The 23,134-nt window shown below is 37.7% G+C and overlaps 1 long non-coding RNA gene across 1 annotated transcript in view; it reads left to right on the top strand.

The window, feature by feature from the left end:
• Positions 1-23,134, top strand: part of LOC140641255 (uncharacterized) — a 254,655-nt gene that overhangs the window by 56,350 nt on the left and 175,171 nt on the right. Inside the window, exon 2 of the long non-coding RNA XR_012037800.1 lies at positions 1,483-1,601. This is a non-coding gene — a long non-coding RNA (uncharacterized lncRNA). The remainder of the gene's footprint in view (positions 1-1,482; positions 1,602-23,134) is intronic.

The raw sequence follows: 23,134 nt of genomic DNA, 5'->3' as shown, positions 1-23,134 counted from the left end.
CTCTACTGCCAGCTAATCTGTCAATGGGTAGCCACTGCCCTGTTTGGGAAGTGGTTTCTTATAAATATAAAGTCAAGGAGTCTGCGTAGATGCCATGTAAAGTCTCTGATTGCTCTAAAATTATATAACTGTTTCTTCAGTAGTGAAAGATTACAACCTATCAAGTCTGTGGTGCATATATCTTGTATTTTTTCAGCCAAGTGCCAAACTATTGTCAATGCCACCATCGGAGTGCTGCCAACCTGTCTATGAGCTGAGCATTTATAAGAGTTAACACTGGGAGTGTATGATAGGATAAACGTGCCAGAGTTTCCTTTAGGAAATCACTAAGTATTCATTCGATAACATCATGCAAAATAGTGGTTGGAGCTATGTGAGCGTAAGCTTTATCAACATTTGTTACTTTTGAACAAATCAGTTCATGTGGAATTTCAATGCAACCCAGTTTTTAAAGTAAAAGACAATAGTGAACCTCCACCTTCCAGCACACTGCAAGTGCAACCCACAGATAATGCAATGACCTCCTCCTACCCATAGCATTCAACTTCTTCCATAGACCTGTCTCAGATGCCCGGGCTCAGGTAGCATTTACCCAAAGGATTGCAGTTTGGCAAACATTGTCAGAGCTTGAGGTCTAAAGCATTACCTCAAATCTACTGACTTCCAAATAAGGCCTAAAAAGATCTAAATATCCAATCCTATCATTCATATCTATCACATTAACAAGTTTTTGTTGGATTTTGACATGTCAAGTATATGCAGTCAGGACTCACATTTAAATTGTTGGAAATAGGAGGGCCCCGTCTTTTAGGTTCTGTCTCTCTCTTTCTCAACTGCTATCTCTCTATTGCTATGTCCCTAAATCCATATCCAAATCATTTTTGTTCTATTCTGTGTCAGTAATGTTCTTCAAAAACTAAAGAAATTAATATTTTCATGAATTTTCCTAAAATGTTACTAGTAATTATTGAAATTGAACCATTCAAATTTCACTGTACTAAACAGAGATGCTTTCTAAAAACTCATATCTTAGACTAGGTATTTCATTCATTCCACAAATAGGTATTGATTACCTACTATGTCCCATATTTATCTGCTAGAGATAAAATGATGAACAACAGTCCTTAACTTGAGAACTTACATTCCAGTAGAAGACTGTTATCAAAAAAGATGAAGCAAATAGGGGAATAGAGGGTGACTGGGGAATAGTATTTTTAGAAAAAGGTGCTTTCTAAAATGGTGATGAATTAAACAGGAGTGAACATCATGAGTATGTGGGGCAAGAGGATTCCATGCAGAGATCCTGGGAGGCACATTCAAACGCCCTGGAATAAGATGTGTCTGACATATTCAAGGAACACCAATGAAGCCAGTGTAATTCTAGGGCAAAGAGTAAGAGTTGGAGAGGAAAGAAGAGTTTGAAGGGATGGCCAGGGTCAAATCATATGAGCCTACAGTAATGTATTTGGATTTTATTCTAAGGGTGAAGAAGCCAGTGAAGACAGTCAATGAAAACCAAGGAGTGATGTGATTTTATTTACAATTTCAAGTTAACACTTGGTGGAAGTTAGAGGACAGATTTCAAAAGTGAAAGCCAGAAGGTAAGTTAGAGTCATTTTTGTATAGCAAATAAACATTCAGGCAAGAGATGGACCAGAGTGATAGTTGTAAAAATGTGGTAGGATTTAGGATTGCTGACATGTCTTCCTGATGGAATGTATGTGGAAAATAAGGGAAAAAGAGAATATTGAAAGCCCATCATTGACCCGTATAGGGTAACTGTCAATTATATTCTCAAATGTAAACTCAGTCTTCTCTTTAGAGAGCAGGATTTGCTAGTTATCTTCATTGTCAATCCCTTTGGGAGGACTTGCTTATGTCTAGATGTGAGGATATAATGATGGATCTCCAGATAGTATGGATTCATGCCCAAGGCATACCAGCTATATGGAGAAGAAAACATCCTGGTTCAGTTTGTGCATGTGAGGGGGCTACAATGAAGAAGAGAGGCCAGCATAAAAGCATACACTTTGCCTTTTTCATAGCAGTTTTGTAAGGCAGCCACTATCAAGGAGGGCAAATAATCATTTTACTTTAAATGTTAAACTATATGACCTAACTGTGTCAGCTTGCAACCAAGCTGGCATTTGACAAAGTAGAATGAAATATGTTTTAATAAAGTTTGTGGGTATTTTACAAGTACACCTTTAGCAGAAAGTAATACTTATTTGTACCTCGAGATCCCTATTAGATCAAGGTTTGAAGTTTTTGCCACCCAACCCTTAATTTTCAAACCTGTTCAAATTTTGGTACTAAATATATATTCAGTAAACCAAATGAATAGTTTCTGTATTGCAATACAGTAATACTCAGCTATATAAATGTCTTTAATTTTTACAAATTTTCAGATTCATATGCAGATACAGTATCAACTATTTTATTTAGATCCAATTAATTTAATAAATCAATATTGAGTTCTAACTGAAGGCTAAAATCTGTTTAGATTCTAGAAATACAAATATGAACCCAGCATTGCCCAAGCTTAATAGGAAAGAAAGAGACATAAACAAATACCTGTATTAGTATATAGTTTCAAAATAAAAGCATGAATAAAGAAATATTGATATATAGGCTATAATTATTATTTGTGTGAAGATCTCAGGCAAAGTGAATAGAAAAAGCTGACATTTGAGTTGGATCACTAACTAATGCTTAGAATCACAACAAAAACAAAAAGTTGGAGACAGTACATGTTGTTTGTTGTTGCCTCTGTTGGTATTTCAAGATCCATGGGTATGGGGAACAGGATAGCATGATGGTCAAGAGCACGGTCTCTGCACCTGCAGCCTCAGCTTAAATCCAGTTCCACCACTCATCATCTGTCAGTGGGCAATCTACATAATCACTTCGCGGGTCAGTTTCCCCACCTGTAACCCTAGAAAAACAGCTATTTCATAGAACTTTGTAAGGATTAAAATTTAATTTAACATTTACTACTTTTTAAAAAGATTTGTTTTTTTATTTGAGAGAGAGAGAGAGAGAGAGAGCATGTCAGTGGGGGGAGTGTCAGAGGGAGAAGGAGAAAGAGAATCCTTCAAGCAGACTCCCTGCTGAGCATGGAGCCCAAAGTGGGACTCTTACAGGGCTTGACGTGGGTCTCTATCCCACAACCCTGAGATCATGACCTGAGCCAAAACCAAGAGTTCTAACACCTAAGTGACTGTGCCACCCAGGTGCCCCAACTACTTTTAAGTGAACCTTTTAGTACATAGCAAGAGCTATACAATGTTTATTGTGATTATAACAATAAAAAAGCAAGTTAATGTTTTCTTATGTGAACCATGTTTATGAAGAAAGTAAGACAATTTTTATGGAGTGATTTAGGCTCTAAAAAAATGTTTTTTTGTTTCTCTTAATCTCAAAAATTAAGACTAAACAGGATGGAAACTTTACTTTCTGAAGACCGTGTTTGTGGTTAGAAAGTATTGCTAATGAAGTGAAATGATAGGTTTAATGCCTAAATGGGTCCTGTGGATTCATTCTGCTCTTGGCCAAAGATAGCCTTCAGCCCTCCCTAACCATGAGGCAAATGGATCATGAAGGAGGCAGACCACACAGTGCAAACCTATCTGCATTACTCGTCAATTAGCCACTAGAAAAATAATTCAAAGTCATGCCCTAATGGCAGCGAGGCAGTGATGTCATTTTAATAAGTGAATTTAATGCTTTAAAAATTAGAAACTGAGCTACATTATTCTTTTTTTTTTTTTTGAGCTACATTATTCTTAAGCCTGCAGAAGAGACCATATTTGAATTGTAAGAGTGAAATTCTAGGTGAGATTCTTCTATGCTCACTGCACACTAACTCATATTTCATGCTAACTCATATTGCACAAAAAAGCCCCTCTAACAATGGCTTTATCATATTTTCATTTCCAAAACAATCCAATACCGAACTTGAGAATCTTGAGGGAGACTTAATATGATCATGGTGCAAGTATGCCATCGAGAGAAAGGGGCGGGGAAGAGAGACAGTACTAGGTTTTGGCCTTGGTAAAGCCTAACTTGATGATGGGCGGTGAGATTGAAAAGAAAACAGAGGAAAAGCAGCTCTCATTAACCTGTCATTCTAAGCTTCTTCATCTACTCCTTTCTCTACTCTTTGCCCGGCAACCGTGGAACATTCTTCAGTTGCCAAAGCAGATACACAGCCAATGTCTCCAGTGCCAGAAACGCATTTACATGACAATACAACACTTGTTGGTAAGGAAGAACAGCCCGGTGAACTGGAGATGCTTTGCTGAGTTTAAACTGTCCTTTGTGCACCATTTATTCTGAATACATTTGAGGGCAGCTGGAAACAAACTGATGAGTGCGTCTGAATATTGAGAGAGGTGAAGGAATGACATTTTAAAGGCAAACATGGGGTCCTTTGAGCCAGAAGAAGCCGCAGCTGCTACAGATGCCTATGGAGAGGAGGCCACTGGGAACAGCACTTGGGGTGGAATGCCAGTTCGGTGGGAAAGGCCGCCCCCACAGATGCTACAGCACCCAGCTTCTTCTCTCAGCAAGATGGCTTGCTGAGACATAATAGGACACAGGGAGGTGGGGGGGGGGTGGGGAGAGAGAGAGGTTGGTTTCGAAGGCTTCTGTCTCTGTGGCAGAGGACACATTGTAAGTAGCATTCCAAATCTGAAGAGTAGAGCCTATGTGCTGCTGTTCTCTTCAGAGCAAGCTGTGCACACCTCTTTTGGAAGCTAAAAGATACTGCTTTATGTTCAGTGACCTTAAAGAAACTCTACTTTGGTACCTTTGATTCAAGAATCCTTTGCCGACCACTCTGGTTTGAAATCATTAATGATCGGGACAAGTGTCAAAACATTTGACTGGATGTCCAAAACATTTGAGAGTTTCAAAATACAGTCTTGTTGGTTGAAAAAAATGCCATTTAGGTGTCAGTTAACCTTGAGGACTTTCTGACCACTGTCCTCTAAAAGAGTTCATGAAAATAGAAACAAAGAGAATCAAAATGCACCTAACTCAGTAGCTGCAAACCCCATGAAAAGAGCATATCAAAGGATCAGCTCCAAGACAGTCTGACATCTGAAGAACAGCAGGGCTGACATCAGGTATGATATCAAAGAAAACAAAAAAGGAAGTCCGGCAATTGCCTCCTTACCTGGCCTTTGCTAGGAGAGAAAACCTGGAAAATTTGAGGCATCCATTTCTCAGTATTCAAGTCTAATGCTCTCGTACACGACCGAGAAGTTACAGAAGCCCAATTTCCATTGGGTCGTTCAAGAACTATTTATTGAGGCACTACTATGTACCCAGCACAGAAGACCGGGGTGGAGGCGCAGAAGATGTAGTACCTGGTTACAGACACATGTATGCAGATATACACTCATGCGGATGATATATATCAGGGATCTCAATACCTATATGGATATAATTACATAGATTTCCATGATTTCAAAGGAGTGCAATAAATATTCCCAAGAAAGATTAGAGTGCTTTTAAAATTACACAGAGAACAGAATATATAGTTAGAATTTTAAAGAATCTCTCAAAGAAGAGTCCAGTAAATAATAATAGCAACAGTATGGGAAGGTGCTCAGGTTTTTGTAGATAACAAAAAGTAGATTGTGCCATTAAGTGAGAGAGCAGGGATGCCTGGGTGGCTCAATGATTGAGCGCCTGCCTTAGGCCCAGGGCGTGATCCTGGAGTCCTGGGATCGAGCCCCGCATTGGACTCCCCGCATGGAGCCTGCTTCTCCCTCTGCCTGGGTCTCGGCCTCCTGTGTGTGTGTCTTTCATGAATTAGTAAATACAATCTTTTTAATAAATAAATGAGAGAGCATGTAAGAGAAGTCGAAGGGATGTGGTGAATTCAGCTTTGACTGCCTCTGTCAGATTTGCATAAGAGTTCCCAAAATAATAAAGAGCCTGAACGAAGCTCCATTTCCTTTTGCGCCACTGTCATCACCATTGACACTATAACACTTGAATAGCAAAATGAACATAAAAGAGATAGGAAGAAAAAAGTGATTTGCCTGTGTCAAGAGAAAGCATTTAGAACACCTGAGAGTTTTGGGCAATCATGCCAGACACTCAGACTCCTTCTGTCTTGTCTTTCCCCCACCTCCCTCATTTCCTCTGATTTCATTGCTAAAAGTGTGAGCCCAGAATCTGCACAGGTTGAGATTCTACTACTTGCTGGCTGGCCAACCCTGATAACTTACTCGATCTTCACACACCTTCCTCCTCTGAGAAATGAGATGAGAGTACCTAATTCATATAGCTGATGAGAGAGCTGATGCGATCCTGCACATTTTTTTAAAGCTTAAAGCAATGGCTGGGGCATAGCCAGTGCTCAGTAGGTGTCAGCTGCTTTCTTTGCCTACCCTTGTTCTGTTCTTGGGGGGAGTATTGCTGGGGGCGGGGGAGGGAGCAGCTTTGGATTGAGAAGCTCTAGGTTTCTATCTTCATTCTATCATTTATTATCTGTGTATTCTTGTGAAAATCCCCTGACCTTCTGAACTTAACTTTCCCTAAACATAAATTGCAGATGTTGGTAATGTATGGCTTATGAGGATGTGGTGAGGGTGAGCGAGATGTTATGTATGTTGGCTATTCTCCACTTGCTCCTCCAAATCCACTTTCTCCCCTTATACACTTTTCTGTGCCCTGGTTGACATTTATCAACTAAATCTATGGACAGTCTTGCCCTCTGCCTTCTGGCCTAGCTTGGTGGATAGAGAGCAGCAGAAGAAATATAGGAAAACAAGAGAGTGAAGTCAGGGTACTGATTTCTTCCATTGTCTCCCTGCTCCATCCCTGTGGGCAAATTGCATCAATCTACTGAAGGCTGCAGTTCTGGTTAAGCAGCCTCTTTCTCCCTCTGGGTTCTGCTTCGAAGTGTCGGAATGGGAAAGGCTCTCTACTGTTGCTAGTCTTGATGCACTGCAACATCCCTTGTTTCTCTCTATAGCCCCAAAGACCCCTTCATAAATAGCCCTTTTATTCAGATTTCCTCAATTAGCCCCGTTTGAGCATGGCATCTGTTTGTTTTGAGGATCCTAAGTGGTACAACACGTAAAGTCCCCAGCACTGTGCCTGCCTCCAAATAAATAGAGTGAATCCCTAAAAACAATGCTTGCCAATAAGTTCCTCAAGCATTGCCTGCCTATGGGGTGGTGCTCACAATTAAAGGGAAGAGTTCTGACCTTAGGAATATGAATCTGGACAATAATAGAGAATGTCTGAAGAAGTGGGAAAATAACATTCCCTAAAGTGGAAGAACCTATATTCATGTCTTTCTTGGAAACTCAGACCCCAAACCAAATCTGTTGTCAGTGAGATTTATATTTATTGTTCTTGTATGTTGGCATGTCTGTCTGCTGCCAATGCAACAGTGCTCTGGTCATCATTCTGTCTTTTGGGCAGTCCCAGAGCCCTCTAACTTATGAGAAGGAAGAGCAAATCATGAGAAAGAAGAGTAAGTTTGCTTTCCTGTCACAGATCTGCAAATCATCTCTCTCTAAAGGATTTTCACCCAAAGCCACTGGTTGGATGATTGAGGAGAATAAGCACAAGAACAATCAGAAGTTGATTAAATTCTTAAAAAAAAAAAAAAAAAAAAAGCACTGGGGCAGGTACCTGGGTGGCTCAGTCAGTTAAGCATCTGCCTTTGGCTCAGGTCATGATCTCAGGGTCCTGGGATCCACGAGCCCCATGTTGGGCTCCGTGAGCAGCAGAGAGTCTGCTTCTCCCTCTCCCTCTGCCCCTCCCTGTCCTCCCTCTTGCTCGATCTCTCAAATAAATAAATAAATAAAATCTTTTAAAAAACCCACAGCATTAAAAACTTCAGTAAGATATTACATGTAAGAAAAAGTATCTAAATTTGTTTTTCCTCTTTATGACAACTCCACTGTCACCTCCTTTAATTTAAAATCAAAATATTCACATTTTGATCAATCAATCAAGGGATGCCAATTACGCCGCTGATAAATAATCCACAAGTTGGTATTTTTGTGAGGCGCACTTCTACTGTGTTTTATTTTTCTTGTGCTTTGGCTTTTTTACACCTCCATTGGCTTCAGCTGGTGTTTATTCTTTGTATTCAAACATGCTTTTCCTAAGCTTCACGTACAGTGGCCTCATCCCAAATACCAAGTATTTTCAATTCAGATTCTTAAATGTATGCAAGATATGAAATCCTGGTGTTGTTTCCATAACCCTTGACACTGCACATTTAACAAGGACTTAAAAAAATTCTAGTAATTGTCCTGGTTGTGAGAAAATATGTCTCATAGGCCAGCCACTTAAAGTGTAAGTAGTATTTCAAATCATTAGTGTTAACATGCTTAGGTGTGATATTTCTTTTATGTGTTAATATTAGCAATCTCTTTGGATGTTTTGTAGTCTTCTTTATCTGCTTCACAAATGTTTTTGCTTGCATATTTTAAGCATTGTAAATCTCAGCGATGCACAGGTAATAAATACTAATGTCACTGTTTTGTTTGAAGTCTTTAAACTCTGATTCCTCCTCTTTTGTCATTTCTTTGGTGGCTGAAAGCCTTAATCTTCCAAGTGCCTCATGTCCAGCAAGATGGTTTATGTTCCTTCATAACAAAACTGACACACAATAATAATGTAAGGCAGCATTCTTTCCCTTAAAGAGTTAAAGGCATATTATTTGTCCCTAGGAACCTATATCTTGCATCTACAAGGCTATTCTGATGTGTTAATTTACTAAGAAGAACCAAATGGGATGCTGACAGATGAGGTAGGGCTATGGGGAAAGATATGTTTTTCAATTTGGGACTCAGTGTTTTCTTTTCCTCTTTTTTTTTTTTTTTTTGGTTTTAATTTCTTTTAATGCTGATAAAGCTGAATCGAGATGAAAAACAACTGGCAGTATTAAGACCCCTCAGCTCTCCCTCTCTTGCACTTCCAGCATTGATCGGTCCCTCAAATGTTTGGCTGTGGAGCAGCCATAATGGGTTTTCAACTGTGTGCAGTCAGGGAATTTCTCTAGGGGTCTGGATCCGTTCACAGACAACCTTGAGACTTAAGCTTTGCTTTACTTGGAAGAATCACTGAAAAGCCACTGCATAAAACAATATCTTAGAATCAAAAGTTAAAGATACTCTAGGTAGAGTATGCCTCAGTACAACATTGCAAAAAAAAAAAAAGTCTTTTAATATAGCAAGTTATTTGGGCAGAGTTTTTTGTTTAGACTTTTAAAATATGCATCCTATCATTTGTAAGAAAGATATTATTACATACTGTCTGGCACGGTGGCCATTGCCCAAAGAAGAGGGAGTCTGAGTGCCACCATGTTTAGTGAACTGTTTGTCAGTCACCAATCCTCATAGACAAAAGGAGGGAAATTGTGATTTTAAAATAATTTCTTAAAACCTGCAATCATTTTCCACCATAAAACAGTTACATTGACTTGCTAAATAGTAGACTTGATGATGGTAGACCTCATTCCCTATCTAAACTCCATGTCCCCTGGCCAAACCACCTGCTTATTTTGATGAGAAATAGTCCTATCACTACAAAATTTAGGATTACAGCACACAAAAAAAATGGGCCCAGTAATTAGAGTTGTAAAGAAAGGAATCTAAAGAATAGTTTTGGAGCAAGCCCTTCTGCTCAATGCATTTCATATAAATAAGGGTTGAGTGCAAAGAGGACAGTGGAAAGAGGACAGATTTTGAAGCAAGAAGGAGTTGCAAACTTTTTTTTTTTGAGTTGCAAACTCTTAGCTCCTTATTAGCTGTATGATATTAAACAAGTCAAGTAAATTGAGTCAGCGCTCCCATCAATAAAATGGGTGACAATATATATGAGCCCTGGCAATATGCTTGCAGGTGAGTGCAGAGGTCAGCAATGGAGTTGCCAATAGATGGTTATTCTGGCAAACTGTAATTTATCAGTCTTTATCACAGTGTGCTTTGGAAGAGAAGAGTTCTAAAGAGCAAGATGTTAATCCCAAGCACACAAAATCTACTTATCTAGTATTGATCTTCTCTCTCCTTCAGAATTGTCCTAAACTCTTTCTTCACTCCAGTCTACTGACTTGTTCTTTGCTTAGAAGAGGGAAGAGTTCAGTTCTTTCGGCAAACTTAACACTTCCACAGTCACTGTTTCCTCGAACTGTTTCCTAGCACAGGAAGGACTGAATTATCTCCCACAGCAAGAATCACACTAAGTCTTCCTCTCGCTCCTATGCAGTGTCTCTGCCTCCTGGCTAAAAGTCTGAATCCAAGAAGAATTCGTGACCTTATTTTTCTTCTGATTAACATACCTCAGTCAATATTCTTCACTCTTGATTAGCAGTTGATTTTGCTTTACAACATAAATAAATCAATAGTGAAAGAAAAGGTCTGCTCTTTCCAATAAATCATCTGGTGAAGGTCTCCAACTCTGCAGCCAACCTCCCTTGGTCTCCTGGGTTCCCCTGTTTGTTGGCTGGCTGATTGTGGGCAAATGATTAATTTCTCACTTCCTCATTTGCCTTAACTGTAAAAGGAGTACAAAAATAGTGCCTACCTTTAGAATTGTGTTGAAAATTAAATGGGTTAATATATCAAAAGAGCGTGGAGCATATAATAAATGCCATGTAAGTTTGCCTAAATTTTCCAAGAACATTCCATTGAACTAATTTCATAGTTAACTGCAATATGAGTATATACATAACTGTTAGCATGTGTGGTTAAGCTGGCTGACTTAGTCCAGGCAATGTAATTGAATCCTTTGTCCATCTCCATGGCCAACCTGGTCCCACAGAGTGAATTGGCTTGGAGAGGAGTCATTCTTTTTATTTTTTTAAATATATTTATTCATAAGAGACAGAGAGAGAGAGAGGCAGAGACATAGGCAGAGAGAGAAGCAAGCTCTCCATGAGGAGCCCGATGTGGGACTCGCTCCCTGGACCCTGGGATCACAACTTGAGCCAAAGGCAGACGTTCAACCGCTGAGCCACCCAGGTGCCCCAGAGAGGTGTGATTCTTCAACTCTTTCTTCTTCAATGGGCTGATTGCCTTGGGAGCTTTCTCCTCCCTTTTCATCCCCAAAGCCCAAAATGATGTCTTTCCAATAAAATTCAATCTATATTTCTTTTCTTTTTCCAGTTTTATTGAGCTATAATTGGCATATAACATTATGTAAGTTTAAGATTTGCAGTGTGATGATTTGACGTATGTGTATATTGTGAAATGATTAGTACAGTAAGATTAGTTAACAGACATACTGTCACCTCACTTATAGTTTGTGTATGTGTGTATGTGTGATGAGTTGTAGGAGTTCCTTATGTATTTTGGATATTAACCCCTTATCAGATATGCGGTTCACAAATGCGTCTCCCACTCTATGGGTTGCCTTTTCATTTTGTTGATCATATCTTTTGCTATACAGAAGCTTTTTATTTGATGTAGTGTTATTTATTTATTTTTGCTTTAATTGCTTGTGCTTTTGATGTCACATCCAAGAAATCATTTCCAAGACCAGTATCAAGGAGATTTTTCCCTGTTTACTTCTAGGAGTTTTATGATTTCAGGATCTTTATCCATTTTGAAATAATTTTTTTTTAGTGAAATGGGGAACTAGTTTCATTTGTTTGCAATGAATATCCAGTTTTCCTGTTACCATTTATTGACAAGGCTGTTTATTCCCAATTGAGTATCTATACTCCCTTGTCAAATATTAATTGACTATATATGTGAAGATTTGTTTCTGAACTCGCAGTTCTGTTCCATTAGTCTCTGTCTGTTTTAATGCCAGCACCATACTATTTTGATTATTATACTTCTATAGACAGTTCAAATTTAAGAAGTGTGTTGCCTCCAGCTTTTTGCTTCTTTTTCAGGATTCTTTTGGCTATTTGGGGTCTCTAGGCTCTTTACAAATTTTAGGATTGTTTTTCCCAGTTCTGAAAAAAAAAAAATGCCAATGGAATCTTGATAAGGATTGCATCGAATCTATACATGACTTTTGGTAGTATTGACATTATAACAATATTAATAATTCCAACCCATGAACATGGGACATCTTTTCATTTATTGTGATATCTTCAATTTCTTTCATCGAAGTCTTATAGTTTTCAATGTAGAGATCTTTCACTTAGTTAAATTTATTCCTAAGTATTTTATTGGTTTTGATGCTGATATAAATGGGGTTGATTTCTTTATTTCTTTTTCAGATAATTTGATGGTAGGGTATAGAAATGGAATTGATTTTTGTATGATGGTTTTGTATCCTGCAACTGTCTTGTATGGTTGGGTCTGTAGGCTACACTCATAAGTTGGGTAGGGCTTTGAATTTTTGTCCCTGCCTGGGGTGGAGGCAGGGAGGGGGGAGTGTAATGGTCTCTACTCCATTAACTTATCCTCTGGAGGATAAGGTCTTTGACCAGGGACTCAGTCATGTAGAACTGCTGACTAAGTTCCCTTGCCAGATATGGCCACTAGTTGACTCTGCAGATAGGTGGATCCACTGGCTGGGATCTCTGCTTGGGTTCCACTGCAAGCAGAAATACAGTACAACAAGATCTGACTGATGGGTGCTCTAAGATTTGTATCCTCTCTCTGTCTCTAATCCCTAGTGGTTGAGCCCCACCAATTCTCTTATTAATTTTCATGAGGCAAAACCAGAGTCGTCCTTCTTGGATAATCCTGCAACACTAGAGGAGCTAGATGTTCATCTTGGATTCTCTTATCCTACTGGAGAAATCATAGTCTCAAGGGGGCCCTCTTGATATAGTGCTATGATGGCCTAAAGGTTGGGGGTGAGGTGATATAGTCAAAATGGAACTGTTTTTCTTACCCTTCTAATGCAGCCCTTCTCAGTCTTTGTTGTCCAGAGGGTACCTAACCTCACCCCCAGGTTCTGGGATTTTCACAATGATGTCTTGTCAATAGCTGTTGCTAGTTGTTCTTCTGAAAGGAGCTCAATTGAGAATGACCTATGTCACTATCTTGATGATATCACTTCAATCGATATCCTGGATGGTAAAGAGTCACAGGCTCTTCTTTACTATCCAGGAAGAGACCAACTCTAGCACACCCTTCTCCCATTATACTTTCAGGAAGAAGCAAAGAGCCCATCAGATTAGGGCCACAGTTCCAGGGAGCAGAGGTTGGGAATAGATGAGAGAACTAACCAAGAGTGTTTGATGGTTTGATTTCCAACACTATTTGGACTCCATCTCTTGATAGCATTTCTTCTTTCCTCTCCCAAAAGTTGTAGTCTTTCCTGTTTGATGGGGGCTTTCTTATTCTTGGAAGGCTTACATATCATTGGTTTATGAACCTATTCTGTTCTCCAGGTTTTGGAGCTTAGCTGGCACACTGACTATAGGGGCACCAGACATATTCTATGGTTTGCACAGAACTTTTAACATTCAAATTAATTGCCAATGTTTAAAACTACGCAGATTTCACATAGAAGTTTAATTTGGGGCATCTTAAAAAATTAGAAGATCTAGGATATTGGGCCCTGCTTCTTTTATGATAATAACGCCTGGAGCTGAGTGTGGCTATCCCATGTTGACATGGTTCGCATATATGTAAGCCTCTACCACTCCTTATTGTCTCAGCCCACAAGCTGTACCCATTTATATAACCTACCAAGTCCCTTAGATGCACTCAACTGTTTGATTCCTAAGTTAAGAAGAACCATTCTTTCCCTTGAGATGCTTTTCACCCTCTCCAATGTCTTTTCCCTCCTTCATCATTTACTTCATCCCTTCTTCTCCTTCCCCTTCTCTTCTGACCACTGGATAGTCTTAAGAGCCATGATAAGAAATGGGCCTAAGGAAAATATGCAAATGAAGCTGATTTTAATTCAAAGATAATGGTCCATTTGATCCAAACTAAAGGGATCCTCAGCCATAGCAGCTGTCCAAGATAAAGTCGGTCACAAGTATTACCTTTTGTGTCCTTTTTTTGTCAAATGCACCATCCTAATGTCCCATTTCCCACTGAGAAAAAAGACACAGCAACAATGTTATTGTAGACATTGCTGTGCTCTTCAGAACTTCTTTATATTGAAACATTTTTTTGTTTCTGTAATTCCTTAATCTTATTTATTTACTATTGGGTTCACCATTTCTCATGACCTTGAATCATCCATTCTGTTGCCTATGAACAGTGGCTTCCAAATGACCATTTCAAAGGTTGTTACTGACTTTCATTGATAGAACCACAATGCATGTGCACTGAGAGTATGTAAGGAAACATGAACATCACTTTATTTTCTGGTCATGTTAAATTTACCATATAGAATTTTAGTATAAAAACATAGAACAACACATCTTCTATAATACCTTTGTAGTCTGTAATCACAGAATTCCTATAATGTGATTTCTTTCAATGTTCACTGCTCCTTTGACTTCCTATATCACAACTAACAGGGACAGTAGGCAAAAGTCCTATTGGGTAGAGTGAAAAGAATAGTCTCATTCTCACAAGGAATGTCTGTCTTTTGTCTGGCACAGCATAAGACAGACCACGGAGAATAAAATATAACCACATCAGAAGAAAGAAGTATGTTAATAGAAGGGCCTGTTGGCTTTGTGTAGCCCCTGTTTCCCTACAGAGGCAATAAGCCTATTCTTCTGGACTGCCTGATGATGGGGTGGAGTGACCACTCTGGATGCTACTGGCAGGGATGTTTATGTACTCAGAGGAAATCACATCCATGGACCACCTTGCCACCTTTGGATTCGGTAGACTTGAGGTGGCATGATGGTAAAAACTCAAAGGGAACCAATCCATGGCTTTCTCATGTAGCTCAAACTCAAAAGTCAGTAGTAGGTGGTCAGCAGCCCAGAGCCCTGATATCATCCTGTGTTTCATTTGAGTGGGAACATGTCAGCTTGCCAGCACCCTTCTCGAAGCTCAGTTTTACATGATCCCACAAAGATATGCCAGGCTTGCCATGGGAACAATCTACTTTCCAGGCCACCATCTGGGAACTGAGTCCTGACCACAGGACCCTGGAAGTTCTATAGCTGAGGATCATGAAGGTTCTTAGTGCATCTGCTCAACCATTGATAAAGGTGAGCTGAGGTAGACAGGATGGAGAGAATCCTGAAAGAGAAAAACAAACAAACAACAATGACAGTGACAACAACAACAACAAAACCAGAAAGAAGGTTCATGCTTTTCTGTTCTAAGCTTGTGGTGCCTCGGCCTCACAGCATCATTGGCACCTAAGGGACCCCTTTTGCTTGGTATTAAGGGTAGTATTTGCTGTCAGGCACTACTCTGGAGGCATTTCTAAGACTTTCCTGAGAAAGGCTACTATGTCCCATAACTTTATTCTCTGGTTATTGGTCCCTCTAGAAAGCTGGCATCTTGCCCCATTAATCTATGCCATCTATTGCTATCATATAAAATGATTCTCTTCACTCTCAATGTTGGCAATTTTATACAGCCAAGTCACTTTGGTTTTTAAGCTGAAAAACATTCCTTAAAATCTCTAATCACAATCTAAGATTTGGTTATGGGGCTTAATACAATTTCACTAATGGCTTGAGAATAGTGAAGGAACTTACAGCACACACACACACAGAGACAGATGGGGGCAGCAAATGAATGAATGAAAAAGAGAGGAAGGGAGGAAGGACGGAAAGATGGAAGGAAGGAAGGAAGGAAGGAAGGAAGGAAGGAAGGAAGGAAGGAAGGAAATTCACATAAGAATTCCTGCTCTTGTAGCCACCAACTTCAAAGTTTCTTTAATTTACCCCTTTAGATAATGCCATCACAGGGTATGTGTCCAACAAATGAACATTAGTTTAACAATTGAACAAAAAGTTTCATGATTCAGGCCATCTCCCATGCCATGGGAGAGCCTCAGACTATGTTCTTATCCTGGAGTTAATGCTCCCACCCCCAAAGTCTTGACTCTCACAGAGAGATTGATAGGCTATTCTCAGACCTGCCACCCAGACTATTATTATCCCCACTGGCTCAAATCCACCCACACTGAAGATAACCTCTTGTATTATTATTCACAGACATTTAACTCTCAGTTTCCATTCCATAATTAGATCTAGGCTTTATCTTTGTACAAACAAAATCCTCTTGGAGTTGTTCTCCCCAAATATAAGCATCTTACTAAGCAGAATTCAAGTTTTTAACTTTAGCAACACAATTTTTAAAACGATTTATTTATTAAAAAAATCATAAATAAAGATTCATTTATTTTAGAGAGAGAAATAGAATGCAGGAGGGAGGAGCAGAGGGAGAAAGAAAGAAAATCTTAAGTAGACTCCAGGCTGGGCACATAGCCCCATGCAGGGGCTCGATACCACAACCTTCAGATCACAACCCAAGTCAAATCCACGAGTTGGACACAACCAACTGGCTACCCAGGTGCCTCAGCAACACAGATTTTGGAATTGCAGCTTCTTCTTCCCTCTCCCTTCACAGCGTTCCAGTGTTTTCAACCACCAGTCAAGGTTCTAGGGCCAAGCTCCCAAATTTCTCTCACCACCCAGTAGCCCCTGTAAGTGGTAACGTTTCCTAGACAAATGGTCTATTTCGGGTAAAGGTTGGGGAGTCCACCGGACTTCTCTCTATATTGTCTTCTTTTAGAAAGAGAGAGCTGTTTGCCTGGCTTTGCCCACTCTGCTCCATCCTTGCTCATTAAACCTGGCAATGGGGGCTGGTCAGGGATTCTGGTCATCTCTACCTTTTTTTCTGCTTTGAAGATAAGGCTAATAATCACTAATATGCATCATAAGTTAGCTGATGAAAGCTTTAAGTTCTCACTTTAAATATCCAGTAATAAGGGAGCTTTCAGTTTCTAAAGATTGTAATTGTTTAGAATTTACAGCCTTATGTTTAGGCTTCAATAATTTCTTGGGTGGCAGATGCTGAACTGGTATCACATTTAAATTTAATTTACTTTGAATCTACATATAGTCTTACTTAAGAAAACCAGCTTTAGGGATCCCTAGGTGGCGCAGTGGTTTGGTGCCTGCCTTTGGCCTAGGGCGCGATCCTGGAGACCCAGGATCGAATCCCACATCGGGCTCCTGGTGCATGGAGCCTGCTTCTCCCTCTGCCTGTGTCTCTGCCTCTCTCTCTCTCTCCCTCTGTGACTATCATAAATAAATAAAAATTAAAATAAAAAAAAAAGAAAGAAAACCAGCTTTAAAACTTTACTAAAATTAAATATTAGAGTTTAAACTTGTGCTGCTATTATTTAGCTTTTCTTTTCAAAAATATGTTTAATTATTTTTTTTCTTAATGACCTTTGAAGTCTGATAGTTAATTGCTAAAATAATTACTAAAATAACCATCATACCTAAGACTCTTTAAGAGAAATTGAGGTGTATAGAGGAAGAATAAATGAATTACTTTGCTTAATAGTAAACCAATATCTAATACCAGAAGTTGCTTAATTTGGCATGGGCTCTTCAGAATCACTTTTCGATAATTTTAAGGATGAACACAAAGTCTAAAGATACAGTGCTTGAGGTTAGCATGTAGTTCTACATCATTAAAGAAATCCTGCCATTTGCTTCATATTTATTTAAATAGAGGTAAAATACTGACCTTCCTATCTATTCTATAGACTACTGTTAACCTTGCCTGAAAGAAGGTGATGATTTTTAAAGTTATGATTGTTAATGGCCTTTGGATACAGCCTGCACAGGCCTTTAACTCCCCAGTGTAAGTAAGGTTCAGCCCTTTCCAGATGGGAAAATGATAAGGACCCTAGGAAGATAGCCGGTCATTCTTGGACAGCTGCCAGAAACTTGCAACAAAATGAATCATGTAGGGCTATGGTGCTTTAGCCAGCATTTTTCTGTTTTAATTTATCAAGCCCAAGCTTGTTGACATGAAAGTGAATGAAATTGTTATACAGTGGGCTCTAAAAAGTCAGCTCAAGGGTTTAGTGCAAAAGAGCTCTGACAATAAATAACAGAAACTACAGGGAACTGTTCTTTCTACCAGCACCTGCTCTGTTGTTGGAGATGCACCGGCAATTAACTCAAATCCCAATATCAGTATCAACTGGAGCAAGGCCAATTCTTTGAAATATTATAGAGGCTGTTTAATCTGTTGTAGATGATTATCAAAGGGCTAATCCTCAAAATAGTCATTTTAGTTTTTGATATGTGGGGCTGTATTTATTTGTTTACCAAATGTAATAAAGTGACAGAAATGACAAAGGAATATTGATACTGCTAGGAGAGTGGCTTTGAAGTTAGAGAAGGTTAATACCATCTTGCTTGAAAAAAATTATTTTGTAGTGACTTGTCCAAAAAGGAAAACAATGATATAAATCACTGACTAGCTTTCATAAATGAAATCCCTGCATTTAGCAGAAGCATATAAATCAGGTTTTACAGTAAAAGCAAGCTCTCTGCAATTTCCACGATGAGTGAAAGACAAAAAATTAGCTGATTAGAGTAAGATGTAGCACATGTGCATTAAGGGGAAAAAATCTTCCTTGATGAAAGAACATTTAACACTTCCTACCTTTAGTCAATTTTTTTGTACCATAGTGGCTCCAGATTAAATATATTTCTCCTATTGAAGAATGTTATATGCATTATGGACAGATGAAGTAGGATACTGTTTCTTGTCAGCTGAGGATGGGATACCACAATGTTTCTATTGCATATGCTTGGACCCTGTGAAACCTAGAAAAATATATAGTTTGTGATTCCATTTATTTCTTCATGTTAACTGTTTGTTTATCTGTGCCATTACCCAAAGTATTTTATTGAATGTGCCAGAAGTGTTTGTCATTTGCCCAAATTGACCATGCAGATGATTTGACTGAGCATGGCACCTATGTCTTCTATCAAGGAAGATAGAAAATGTAAATCAATACATATGATACAAATATAAGGTGATAAATACTTCCACTAAAGTTAAGAATCTAACATAATGCAAGACTTCCCATTATCCTCACCCTTTCTCTAATCTGTGAATTCACTCATATTTCACCAAAAATGTAAATTAAGTGACTTTTAGTTTCACAAGAATTTAGTCTTTATTTAAAATAATAAAATTGCATGATATTGTAACCCTGTTAAGTCTACACTGTACGTTTATCATGCTATAATCCCTACACTACAAATAAACCATTAGGCCATTCCACACATCATTATTGAAAGTCATTTAAAATGACTATTAACATTATTTAATGATGATAAAATACGAGACTATTTAACTAACTTTGAGGAAAAATAAAACAATAATTAACATTTTTGAGAGTGTATTATGTTCTAGGCATTTTGCTAATTGCTTTGTACACATTACCAATTTCATCTTTAAATTGCCCTTACAGGGTAAATACTGCTATTCTCTACATTTTACAGATGAGAAAACTAAGGATTAGAACTTTTTTTTTTAGATTTTATTTATTTATTCATGAGAAACAGAGATAGAGATAGAGAGAGAGAGAGAGAGAGAGGCAGAGACATAGGCAGAGGGAGAAGCTGACTCCCCCTGGGGAGCCTGATGTGGGACTCGATCCCATGACTCTGGGATCACACTCTGAGCCAAAGGTAGATGCTCAACCATTGAGCCACCCAGGCATCCCAAGGATTAGAACATTAACTAATTTGACAATGTTTGCATTGAACCCCGATGAGCAGTTTACTATCAGCAATTATACTAATCCGAGAAAGAGACTATCAGCATTTGAAAAGAAAATGAAAATATTGTTACTTCCCCATAATATGATTACATATATGAAAAAAGAGAATGAACTAGGAGGTTATTACAAATGGAAACATATAATATTTACAGTCAATGAATATAAATTCTTATATGTAAATAATAACCAATAAAAGCATAGTGGAAGAAAATATTTCAATCATAGTCCCAAGTAGCAATGACTTTATAAGGAATCTCTAGGATATTATAAGGTGAAAATTTTTCATTATCAATTGAAATACACAATAAAAGCTTTCATTAAAATGCGACCTAAAAAAAAAAAATGCAACCTAAACTGTTCCTAGAAATAACGACTCAACATCGTTAAGACAGAAATTTTTCAAAAAACACAAAAACAATAACAACCACAAAATGCTGTAGAATTTACAAAACAAAACCATGTGACTATAGTAGTCTGGAAAATAAACACATAAAACTAGCTAGAAATAGTCCAAAGAAGAAAAATAAAGAGCTCTACCAGATAATAAAACATATGCTTTTTGTGTTTTTGGCCCAAGAGTACACAGAAATGTCAGCGGAAGAGAATGAGTTCAGAAATAAGCCCAAGTACATATGGGAATTAGCATAAAGAGAGCATCTCAAACTAATGGGGGTAAAGATGAATTTTTTAATAAATCTGTGGTAACTATATAGTCATTTGAAAAAATAGAATCACATCTTCAAGTCACTTCTTACATAAAAATAAATTCCAGATGGATCAGCAATTTAAAATAAACAATGAAACCATAAAAGTATTGGATGAAAACATGACTGAATTTCTTAATAACCTTGGGATGGGAATGAACTTTCTAGACAGACACAAAACTCAGAAACCATAAATTTGATCATTTAAACAGCACTTAAAAGGAAAACCTTTTCAGCAAGGTCTAAAACATTATGAACAGAAGACATTTAACTAAAACTAGAAATAAGTGATAGAAACTAATTTCTTTAATCTTGAAAAAAAATACTTACAAATTGATTTTTAAGATAGATATACAAAATATCTTAAATATACAAAAATAGGCCCCTCTAAATAGTAACTAAACAAAAAGGGATGCTTCATAAGAAAAAAAAGTAGTTAATATATGAAACATTCACAACTTTCCTGACCTTGAAATAAATACAAATTAAAGCAATGAAGAAAAAAATGTATAGCCCTATCTGCATTGTATATAATATTAATTTAAAATATAATGATGTATAATTAAACAAAAATATAATAATTTAAAAACTGGGAACAATTTAAATATCATTCAGTAGGAGATACATTAAACAAGTTGTGGTATATCTAAATAAATACAATTGGGATAGATTCAAATAATAGAAAATATTTTATCACCTAATCATATATTGAAATCATTTTAAAGAGTGATAGCTGCCATGAAGTGAAGTTTAAAAAGGTGCTTATGTGTACAATAGTAGAATTACTTCTAGCTACAAATATTCAAAAAATGGGAGCCATCAAGATTAAGGAGAATTTAGATAAAAGAAGGAGATTGCATTTCAAGCTAAGAAATAACATGCCCAAGACTGAGAGTTGGAAAAGGCTGAGAAATTTTAGGCGGTGAAGTTTGAGTTTAAGGTAGATGAAGGAAAAAAAAAAGGTAGATGAAGGAAAAAGACAGCTGGGGTCATATCACTGATGGCTTTAATTATCTCATTGAGGAGGTGGCAGGCAAAAAGGAATAATAGTCTGGTGTGAACTGACCAGCCCGGCACAAGTAGGTTCTTTTCTGAGATCTATCTCATTTAAACCTTTCAACATGCCTAAGAGATATCATTATTACTATTTTATTTTATTTTTTTCATTATTCCCATTTCAAAAGTAAGAAACCTAGACTTGGAAACTCATCCAGTTTCTCACAGTAAGAGATGACATTTAAATTGGGTAACCTTGTAATCTATAATTCGGGACACTATCTATCATGGTAAACAAGGGAGAAAGCCAACCCTACATTTGAATTCGGTCTATCTCCCAAACCTACACTCTGGCATTACTTATCTTTCCCAAGTTACCAATATCAAGTATTTTCATTTAAAACCTTCTCACAGGGCACCTGGATGGCTCCATCAGTTGAGCATCCAACTCCTGGTTTCAGCTCAGAACATGATCTTAGGGTCCTGGGATCCAGCCCTGCACACAGTGCTCTGGTCTCAGCAGGGAGTCTACTGCAGGATTCTTTCCCTCTGCTGCAGGATTCTTTCCCTCTGCCTCTCCCCTGCACTTGCTCACACTCTCTCTAAATAAATAAATAAATCTTTAAACAAAAATCTTTTAAATTAAAACCTTCTCATGACAATGCTCTATCAAACATTGTCCCACATCAAAATTAGGGATGAATAAGCCCTGTCCACTCACCTGACATCTCTCTCCACAAAATTGATCTGCACAGCTTATGTTACAGCCTTTCCCCCCCGGCACATCTTAAATAACCCAAACCTCAGTGTTTCCAGTCTTGTCCTAGAGTATTGTTCTATAAAACAATGGAGCTTACAACTTCAGAATTTGAATTCCACACATTTCTTTCCTAGAAAATAAATTTTACTGCTATAAAGCCTGATGTTTTGTAGATGAGCAATCTTAGCTGATTTATAATCAACATTGCGAACAATATAAATGACATTACTTAGAAGCTATTTCCCTTTTGCAGGCTAAGAAATCATTGTTACCTCAAAGTAGTTACTTGGAATTGTGCATGTTTTCAAAATATTTCCTATCAAAAATATCTTTGTCAATCAACTATATTGTATCTATTATTTCAGTCCCCTCTTATGTTAAGCCTGTCATCTTTATCTTTGCCCCCTTCCACCAATTTTTTTCTCCCAGGTCCTGTACATGGTTTTTTTTTTTTTTCGTTAGGTACAGAACCATTGTAGGCATATTCTGAAAAAGTTTCAGTAATTTTGAGGATGATTATATATATATATATAAGAAGTATTTATTTATAATAAAGATTATATGCTTTCTTTACACATATAAGGTTTCCATGAATATATTCCATATGGAATATGAAATAGAGAATAAATCCCATAATCTATCTATAGATAAAGAGATACACACAACAAGGTTATAACAGCAAGGTTATAATAAATTATTATTTTATACCTTAAAATGTCCTATAAATTTTCATATATATATATATATATATATATATATATATATATATAATGGAAATTTTCCTTTACTCCTTCATGCCCAATATGTTTTATTGCTATTATAAGCAAACTAATTTATGCCACTCAAACACCTGATTAATATAACCGCTATTTCAAGAAATGTCAACCCCAAACTTTTGTGCAGAGACCATAACTAGCAGTGCTAATTAGTTTTCTTCCTTTTCTCTTTCCATTCTTCCTTCTTTCCTTCTTTCCATTTTTCTTTCCTTCTTCCTTCCTTTTTCTTTCTTTCCTTCTTCCTTCCTTTTTCTTTCTTTCTT

The sequence above is a fragment of the Canis lupus genome, chromosome 10 (genome assembly GCF_048164855.1).
Source record: "Canis lupus baileyi chromosome 10, mCanLup2.hap1, whole genome shotgun sequence".
Lineage (NCBI taxonomy): Eukaryota > Metazoa > Chordata > Mammalia > Carnivora > Canidae > Canis > Canis lupus.
The sequence above is the reverse complement of the archived record's forward strand: the minus strand, read 5'-3'. Positions and strand labels throughout refer to the sequence as shown.